General features: G+C 35.3%; 1 non-coding gene across 1 annotated transcript; it reads right to left on the bottom strand.

Moving 5' to 3' along the window:
• Nucleotides 1–6,171: 6,171 nt before the first annotated feature.
• LOC146400831 (small nucleolar RNA SNORA31) lies at nt 6,172–6,304 on the bottom strand. Its single transcript, XR_014814185.1, has one exon. It is a non-coding gene; the product is annotated as a small nucleolar RNA SNORA31 (small nucleolar RNA).
• Nucleotides 6,305–10,340: the final 4,036 nt, after the last annotated feature.

The following is a 10,340-nucleotide window of genomic DNA, read 5'->3' on the forward strand; positions in this document are numbered from 1 at the left end:
CTCGTGGCATAGTGGTTAACGAATCCGACTAGGAACCATGAAGTTGCAGGTTTGATCCCTGGCCTTGCTCAATGGGTTAAGGACCCGGCATTGCTGTGACCTGTGGTGTGGGTTGCAGACACAGCTCAGATCCTGCGTTGCTGTGGCTGTGGCGTAGGTCGGCAGCTACAGCTCTGATTAGACCCCTAGCCTGGGAACCTCCATATGCCTCGGGAGCAGCCCTAGAAAAGGCAAAAAGACAAAAAAAAAAAAAAAAAAAAGAAAAAAGAAAGATCTGAACTCAAGAAATCGAACCTGAGGAGTTCCCATCGTGGCTCAGTAGTTAACGAATCTGACTAGGAACCATGAGGTTGAGGTTCGATCCCTGGCTTCGCTCAGTGGATTAAAGATCCACTGTTGCTGTGAGATGTGGTGTAGGTTGCAGATGCGGCTTGGATCCCTCGTTGCTGTGGCTCTGGCGTAGATCAGCAGCTACAGCTCCAATTAGACAGACCCCCCAGCCTGGTGACCTCCATATGCCACAGGTGCAGCCCTAGAAAAGAAAAAAAAAAAAGAAGAAGAAGTTGAACCCGGGAGATGAAGACATGTTACACTACCTTGGACCACTCTGTCTCTCTTCAAAATCAAATGAGATAACAGTAGTGAGGAAATGAGCAGTTTTGGTATATAAAAAATATTGTTGTTAAAGTATTATTCCTTGCTAGGCTGACCTTGAAATTATAGATGCTATATTTCCAAAAAGATTACATTCATTCCAAAGTGTGGCTCATTCCCACTAACTTCCTTTCTGGTCCTTTCTACACACGCAAATGACAGGGTATAGAATTAGAAGCGCCTTTGTACAGGGAAATACTGAACAATTCAATTAATAATTTCAATTTCATTTGGCATTAAAGGTATTTTAAAAATAGATATCTTTGTCTCAATGAAAGCAAGATCATTAAATGAAAAGAAGCCCCTCTGAAAATTGAGAACTCAATGGCACTAAATTAGTCAATGGATTTAAAATTACAAGGACTTAAAGCCCAGGGAAGATTTTATAGGGTCTTTTATCCAGTGACTTTGGATAGTAAGCCTTGGGAGAAAGACAAAATTCATTCCAAGAAAATGTGAGAAGCTAAAACTTAAAAAAAAAAATCTTAAGATTGTAAAAAGACAGATGACATTGAACGGTATATATCATTTTCCAAGCAGAGTGTGTTAACAACAGAGCAGAACAAAGTAAATTTAGATTAAGCCAATCTAAAAGTTAAGTAAACCAAATTTATTAGAATTTAGCAACCTAACTTTCTGTTAATGATTTCAACTATTAGTCATACAGGCAAATTTTTTAAAAAATGAGTATAATTCTTGTCTCAACAGTTTTCTTTTAATTAACTCTCTGGGCTAATGTCCACCAATTGTTTTCAAACGGTGATTAACTTGTGCTCCACTGTGTGAACAGTGACCAAGCTGTGTCTCTGTAGCAGCTGCCATTTCATACCTGAAGAGGCAAAGGAGATGACTGCCTGCCGAATTGGTATCATAACTGGGGAACATAAAAATGAAAATGTCCTTGAAATTTTCCACAGACAATGTTAACAGATGACTTGTCTCCCTCTCTCTCTAGTAGAAAATATAAGAAATCGAAAATCAAAAAAAAAAGAGAAAGGAAATATAAGAGAACAAGTTGTCAATATAACCCTATAAATCACATAAGTTAATTGGAAACCTAATATTAAATAACCAAGATTATTCAAGCTGCTCATACTTTACACAACAAATAGTTTGGCTCAGTTCAGTTATTAGAGAATTCGGTGGAAAAAAGAAGTTTGCTTGAAGTATCAGTTTATTCATTCATATGAAATACCTTCATTCATCCAAGCTCTGAACTAGGACCAGGAACAGAAATGAGTTAGTCTTAGACCTTGACATCAAATTAGCCATAGAATCTACCACCGCTCAAGAAACCAGAAATTCACCTATCCCCTAAAAATAATGCAAAAATTTTTTCCTGAATTCAAGAATTTGTGCCATACATATGCATCTTTTCTGAGTTTTTCTTAGGTATAAAAAAAAGACATTTTCATATACCCAGAAGACTTTCAAAAAATTGTTTTAATTCTTTAAATAACTGAAATCATCTTTCTGACATTGAAATCATCTAACATTGTCAGCAGAAAACACCAAACAAGGTATCTTGATGCAACTAGAGATTATCATACTAAGTGAAGTCAGTCAGAAAGAAAAAGACAAATATCACATGATATCATTATATGTGGAATCTAAAATGTAGCACAAATGAACCTATCTACAAAAGAGAAACAGACTCACAGACATGGAGAACAGACTTGTTGGTTGCCAAGGGGGAGAGAGTGGGATGGACTGGGAGTTTGGGGGGTGGTAGATGCAAAGTATCCACCTTTAGAATGGATAAGTAATGAGGTCCTACTGTATAGGGAGCTATATCCAGATAGACCATGATGGCAGTTAATATAAAAAAGGGAATGTGCATGTATATTTGCCCGGGTCACTTTGGTGTACAGCAGAAATTGGCACAACATTGTAAATTAACTAGATGCTCTAATAAAAAAAAAATTTTTTAAACAACAAATCCTAGTGATTCTTCCATCTGATACCTGTCTCTACTCAAAACTAAAAAAGATACAGGTGTTTAATTTGTCCATCAAGCAATCGCCTGGATGTCAATGTGACAATCTACCTATTGCCTGGAAGTTTCTACATATTCACAAGTAGCCAAATGCTTGATATCCAATCACCAAAGTAGTTGAATGACTGATCTACTTTTAATTGCCATCCCCAATTATTAATGTAGAAATGAAATATGGAGTTCCCTTTATGACTCAGTGGTTAACAAACCCGACTAGGATCCATGAGGATGTGGGTTCAATCCCTGGCCTTGCTCAGTGGGTTGCGGATCTGGCGTTGCCATGAGCTGTAGTGTAGGCTTGAAGCTGTAGCTCTGATTCAACACCTAGCCTGGGACCTTCCATATGCTGTGGGTGCAACCCTAAAAAAAAGCAAAAGAAAAACAAATTCTTTTAACTCAAGTCCCTCATGCTTTAACTTGATCACCTCTTCTTATTTTGTTGCAATATGTCCTGGGTCTTGATGAAAAAAGCAGCGGTTCTACTGATTAACATTGATAATGTTTTGAAATTTATGCTCAGTGATAATTCTACAACTCTTGAGACCAATTGATATATTTCATATATCTATTTATTCAACAACTATTCAGTAGCTATATGGACCAGATACTATATTACGCACATGGGATGCAATGGTGAGACACAGTCCTATCATCTTGAAATTTCTAGTCTTCTGGGAGAGACAGAAACATAATCCTACAGACATTCATAGAACTGTGACAAATGATTTTACACAGGAAGCACTCAACATTATAAAAACCTAAAGTAACAGAACATAACTTTTGAAGGAAATGAGAGAAAGCTTCCTTGGAGAAATGATCTTCAAACCGAGAAAGAGGGAAGAGCAGATAGGAGAGAAAAACAATACCCTAATCAGCGATAAGAGTATGCGTAAAGGCCCTGTGGCGAGAGAAAGCATGGATATAAGGCAGCAGTTCTCACAGTGTGGCCAGAAACCTCTGTGAAAATAGTCAAAAGTACTTTCATAATAATATAAGATCTTGGAGTTTCTGCTGGGGTACAAGGGGATCAGTGGCATCTCTGCAGCACCAGGACACAGGTTCCATCCCCAGTCAGGCACAGTGGGTTAGGGATCTGGCATTGCCTCAGCTGCAACAAAGGTCACAACTGCAGCTTGGATCTGATCCCTGGCCAGGGAACTCCATATGCCACAGGGCAGCCAAAAAAGAAAATAACAATAATAATAATAATATGTTACTGGCATTTTCCCTACAATTCTCTCATGGATGGGCTATGAAATTTTCCAGTGGCAACATGATGTGTAATACTGCAACAGATTAAATGCTCAAACAGATGAGAATCCAGCAGTCTTTTATGAAGTCAGAGGTTAAAAGAAATCTGCAGAAATGTAAAGCAAAGCCATTCTTCTTACTAATTCTTTTTTTTATTTGGAAAAAATATAATTTTTTATTTTAAAAAGCAATTAACATGAAATAGACCATTTATGTTAATTTTAAATATTAATAAATGATTGCTTTTAAAATATTTTAGTTTTCATTTCTAATTATGGTAAACATTGATAAACATACACAAAAAAGCTCAGTGTCATCCTCAATAAAGCTTAAGATAATAAAGGGAAGGAGTCTAGAGACCAAAAAAGTTTGAAATCTGCTGATATGAAGAAATCAAAAAGGGCTTGTGTGGCTGAAGCAGAGAGTGAGAAAGAAGATCCTCATCAGAGTACCGCTTCCTTTTCTTCTGAACCCCTTCCTTAAAAATCCTGCTTATTTCCTTCCAAATTAGGGTAAACAGCTTACCTTGTCTGTCACAAATACATATCTCTGCATATACATGTGTGTGCATGTGTGTGTGTGTGAGCGCATGTGTGCATGAAATAAAGAAGACTAATAGTATTTCTCTGGTTCCTGGAATCAGGGGAGCTGTGTACACTGTAGACCTCAGTGCAAACTGAAAATGTGGAGTCCCTTATTCAGAAAGCAGGAAAGAAGAGCTGTCAAAGTACTAAAATGTATTTTTTTCCTTTCTTCACTGATCTCTCTCTCACACACACACATCTGGTGTTTGTTATTTGCTATATAATGTCATCCTAAGAATAGAAAATTAAAATTTTAAATTACTACACTGAATTTCACCGTGCATTTTTAGATTGTGCAGCACCAGTTTTAAATGCAAACATAGTACCAGAATCACCAAAATGACACAATGTATTTCACAGCTCATACATGCCCGAGTATCCCTTTCCATCAGAATATTGGAAATGCCACCACCATTTTTACTTCAACTCTTGATACACACATATTCTACCAATACTCTTACTTTACTGACGAGTAAGGAAGGACTAAAAGTGAAAGAAATGGTAGAGGTCACTCTTTCCCTTTATTTCTGTGACATAATTTGAGCACAAGTAGTTGGCTATACAGGAAAGTACCATGAGTAAGAAATGATACAGCTATTTTGTCATCCGTGTTTCTTAGAAACTCCATGGACTTTTTTCTGTGTTCGAAGAAATTTCTGGTTTAAATGGAAAGTGTAGAGTCCTCACTTAGTGTGGTAGGTTATATACTGACTCACATCCCCAAAGATGTCCACTTCTTAATCACAAAACCTGTAACTATGTTACCTTAGATGGCAAAAGAGACTTTGTAGATGTGATTTAGCTAAGGAGAGATGATCATGGGCTATCCAGGTAAACCCAAAGTAACCCTTACAGGAGGAAGACAGAAGGATAAAGAGTCAGTGAAAGCTATATGACAATGCCAGCAGAGAAAGAAACTGGAAGGTGCTATACTGCTGGCTTTAAAAACAGCATAGGATACAGCCATGGGGCAAAGAATGCAGGCATCCTCTAGAAGCTAGAAAAGGCAAAGAACTAAGATTCTCTCCTACATCTTCTAGAAAGAAGGCAGCCTTTGATTTTAGCCTCTTAAGACAATTTCAAACTTGACTTCCAGATCTGTAAGGAAATTTATGTTGTTCAAGCCACTAAATATGGTTATAGCGATGATAGAAAATTAGCACATTACGTTGCAGAAGTTCTCACTCTGAGTCTTTCAAAATTCCACAGGGTAGGTCAACCAGAATTCTATGCTAATCACAGAGGCAATACACAAACAGAGCTATTGGGAATGGCAGACACACTATTGAGTTTATCTCTTCTGCTCAAGCACATACCCCAAAGTCGCATTAGACTTCACCTACAGAACATGAGTTCAAATATACAATTAAGAATTTCAAGACAGCAGCAAGAGAGAATTAAACCAAGCATGGGGCCCTTTGAGCACAGAGCCCTGTGCAAATGCACAGGTTGCTCGCCTGCCAGTGAGCTTAGAAAGAATAATCTCCAAAAGTAAAGCCACTTGGTGGGAGTTGAGAAAAACACAGTACTAATTGCAGTACTTGCCAGTACTCAAATCTGTTGTTTTTTTTTTTAACTCAAATTTTAGATTCTTTTTGAAATAAAACAGACTCTTCTCTGTTTATGAGGTTATTTTTGAGTTGCAAAAATTCCTTCTCCATGTTTTTCTGTTTTACCATGTTTTTCTCCTGTATTCCCCCATTCAATCTTGGCTGCCACAATCAGACAGACAGAAAGCATGAGGAAGCCTTTTCCTTGAATCTATAGTAGAAGCCTTAACAGAAGACAATAACTGATCCAGGTCTATCAAACCAAATCTGGTTTGTTTTGTTTTGTTTGTTCGTTTTACCTTTTACCTTTTATTTATTTATTTTTCTACTGTACAGCATTGTGACCATGTTACACATACAGGTATACATTCTTGTTTCTCACATTATCATGATCCATCATAAGTGACTAGACATAGTTCCCAGTGCTACACAGCAGGATCTCATTGCCTATCCATTTCAGAGGCAATAGTCTGCATCTATTAACCCCAAGCTCCCAATCCATCCCACTCCCTCCCCCTCGGCAACCACAAGTCTATTCTCCAAGTCCATGCAAATCTGGTTTTTACAATACAGATTTCCAAGCCCTGCTCCATTATTCTTCCAAACACATACATACATGCACGGAATTTCCAAGTTTGAAGTCCAGAAAGATGCAAATAAACCTTATTATCTCTGCTATTGAGAAACACTGAGGAACTCCATCACTTTGATGTTTTGGAGAACCAAGATGCAGAAAGAGGAAAGAGGCCGAAATCAGTAGCTTTGAGAAGTATTTTGAATAGCCACCCAAATACACAGTGAAGCCGACACGAGCCACATACAAATTTGCATGCTGTAAGTCTTGATATTTTTTTCTTCATAAGAGATTGAGGAGTTCCCTTCATGGAGCAGCAGAAACAAATCCAACTAATATCCATGAGGATGTGGGTTCTAATCCTGGCCTTGCTCAGTGGATCAGGGATCCAGTGTTGCCGTGAGCTGTGGTGTAGGTGGAGACATGGCTCGTAGCTGGAGTTGCTGTGGCTGTGGTGTAGGCCCTCAGCTACAGCTCCAATTGGACTCCTAGCCTGGGAACCCCCATATGCCATGGGTGTGGCCATAAAAAGCGAAAAAAAGAAAGAGAGAAATTGAATGTTCAGGGGCAAGGGGATGGAGGTAGTTTTAAAAAATTACTTTTGAAAACTCAAATGAGCAAAGCCATGAACCTAATTTAGTTGAGAAACCAATAGAAAAGTTTCAGAAAACTTGATGTAATCTTCAGTATAATGTAATAATAGGTGGCCAACAAAGCTAGGGAAATAAAGGAAAATGAAGCAATAAAATGAAAGGACAGTTAAATGAGATACAAAGACAATAAAATAAGGTATAAAGGAAGATAAATAAAATCAAAAGATGTTTCAAAGAAATCAAAATTATATAGTAGCCAAACAAAAAGTCTGTATGATACTTTTTAAAGTGCACAAGTAACAATGAATACAATGAAAATGATGTAAGGAGACATTAGATGGAGAAACACAGAATTGGCTCAAACCAACAACTATGAATATTTTCAAGAAACAAGAATGTTTGTAAGAAGGAACAACCAAGACCTAATTGAAAAAAAAATAAGGTAAACCAGAAAAAAAATAAAAAGAGACTATTCTTCAGAACTATTAAAATTTTTTAAGTACTGCAATCAAGGAAAAAACTCTATATAAAGGCAGAGAAAACTAAAAAAAATAACCATTAAGGAATAAAAACCAAGAGGAATCTGATATCTCTAAAATTGCATAATAGAAAAATAATGAAGCAATACATACAAAATTTTCAGAGAAATAGAACTTTAATCTAGTAATTAGTCCCAGTGAAATGTCATTCATTTTTGAAAACAACAGAAAGATTCTCAAATGTACAAGAGCTCAAAAATACAACCTCTGTGCCCTTCTTGAAAATTTCCTAAAAATATCAAAATTAAAAGTTAAAGAATGGGAAAGTTAGGATAAAAACACACAAATGGTGCACTATAAGAAAAAAAAATTTAACAAAGTTAAATAACTATCACCAGTTGTAGTTAAAAGTTGAACAAAACTAAAAATAACTATTGAAAGAAGAGATATTGAAGGTAGCATGAATACAGTTAAGAATGGCTGAATTTCAGATGACAACATTGATGAGGACTACAGCTTTCCATTATTAGAGAAGATAAAACTAAAGCAAACATCCACCTTTCATAAGAGTAAGAAAATAGTCTTTAGAAGATGAAGGACTTAAAATATTTGAGTGTAGTATGAAAGCTTATATTTCTGTTACCATACAAAGATTTTCACACTGAGTTGAGACATAATCTAAATATATGCTGCTTCCAAGAGATATACTTAAAATAAAAGGGTATTAAACTGTTCTTTAAAGACAGGCAAAGATTTATTAAAATGAGAACAAACTGATTGTAACTAAAATTTAATAGAAACAGGAATTGACTGTCCTACATTAAGAGGATTTTACCATTCCAGTAAATTCTTGCCCAGGAAAATAAAGTTATAAATAACATTACTGTTTATTTTATGAACTCATTAAAATCCATGTATCCAAACAATAGACTCGATTTGCCTCCTCCTTGGGCATGAGGGTAAATAGCTCCCTTCTCAGGAAAAAAGATTTCTTTAGGAAAACTTCTATTATCAAACAGCCATTTACTCATCAAGACTTCCTTCAAAACTCTCATCCTAGTGTGTCTACCAATCCTAAAGTATAACATTAAAAAACTGCACAATTCTATTCAGACTCCTTCATTGAAGACTCATCTTAAACCAAACCACCAAACTCTTTAAATATCCACCCATAGGTGCTTTTCTATCTTACTGCAGTAAGTAATAAACTTATCTTCACTTGAACAGTGTCATTTGAGTGTTATTTTCTGAGTTGGCAGTCAATAAAATCACCTCAAAAAGTTAACATCAATTATCAGTTATACTAAATGATAATTAAAAACAATATTGGGTCTTACTTTATGTTCATAAAAAGACATCATCCACAAGGAAGATACCAAATCTTTTAAAAAATGCAAACCTTGAAGTGCTAAATAACCTATTGTCAAATATGAAGTTCAAACTATTAAATGAAGAAATTGACTGAAACAAAAGTTTCTACACAAGGAGAACTTTTGACAGATCAAGTAGTCAAAAAAGAAAAGACAAATAGCAGACAAATGCAAATTAAAAAGTCGGAATGACAATTGCAGACAAAAATCCACGATTAGGCAAAATACAATAACGTGATATGCATTTCCTACTGAGAATTAAAATTATTCAACTAATAATTTTTAAGTAGAATCAATTGGGGGATTTTTTTAATTAAGGTGTAGTTGATTTATTCTATTTGTTCTAGGTACATAGTGATTCAGTATTTGCACAGATTCTATTCCATTTAAAGTTATTACAAAATAATGGTTTTAATTCTCTGTGCTGCTTTGTATCCTTGTTGCTTATCTATTTTTACATAGCAGTTTACATCTCTTAATCCCATATCTCTATCTTGCTTCTCACCACTTCCTTCTCCACACTGGTAGCCACTTGTTTGTTCTCTTTATCTCTGAGCCTGTTTCTGATTTGTTATATACATTCATTTGTTTTATTTTTTTAGATTCCACATATAAGTAAGATCATACAGTATTTGTCTTTCTCTACCTAATTTTACTAAGCATAACATTCTCTAGGTGTATCCATGTTGCTGCAAAAGGCAGAATTTCATCCTTTATGGCCGAGTAATATTCCATTGTATATAATTACATAATAATAATTATATATTACTATAATATATTTTATATTATATAATTATAATTATATATTTTATATTATATACAATTATATTATACATTAATTTAATATAATTATAATACATATAATTATATAACATTTTATATTTAATATTATATATAATTTTATAATATTTTATATTATATATACACATTTTCACTTATTTATCAGTTCATCTGTTGATGGACACTTGAGTTGCTTCTATATCCTGGTTATTGTAAACAGTGCTTTTGTGAATATTGAGGCGCACATATCTTTTCAAATTAGTGTCTTCATTTCTCTAGATATACAGAATTTCTGGTAGTTCTATTTTACTTTTTTGAGGAAGCCGCATACTATTTTCCATAGTGGCTGCACCAATTAACATTCCCACCAACAGTGTATGGAGGTTCCCTTTTCTCCACATCCTCGTCAACATTCCTTATTTGTGGATTTTTTTGGATGATAGCTATTCTGACAGGTGTGAGGCGATATCTCATTGTGGTTATGACGTGCGTTTCTCTAATAATTAGCT

The sequence above is a fragment of the Sus scrofa genome, chromosome 8, assembly GCF_054392235.1.
Source record: "Sus scrofa isolate SSC_HxYL_T2T_F1_AM1 chromosome 8, Sscrofa_HxYL_maternal_Yorkshire_Landrace_v2.0, whole genome shotgun sequence".
NCBI classification, from domain to species: Eukaryota; Metazoa; Chordata; class Mammalia; order Artiodactyla; family Suidae; genus Sus; species Sus scrofa.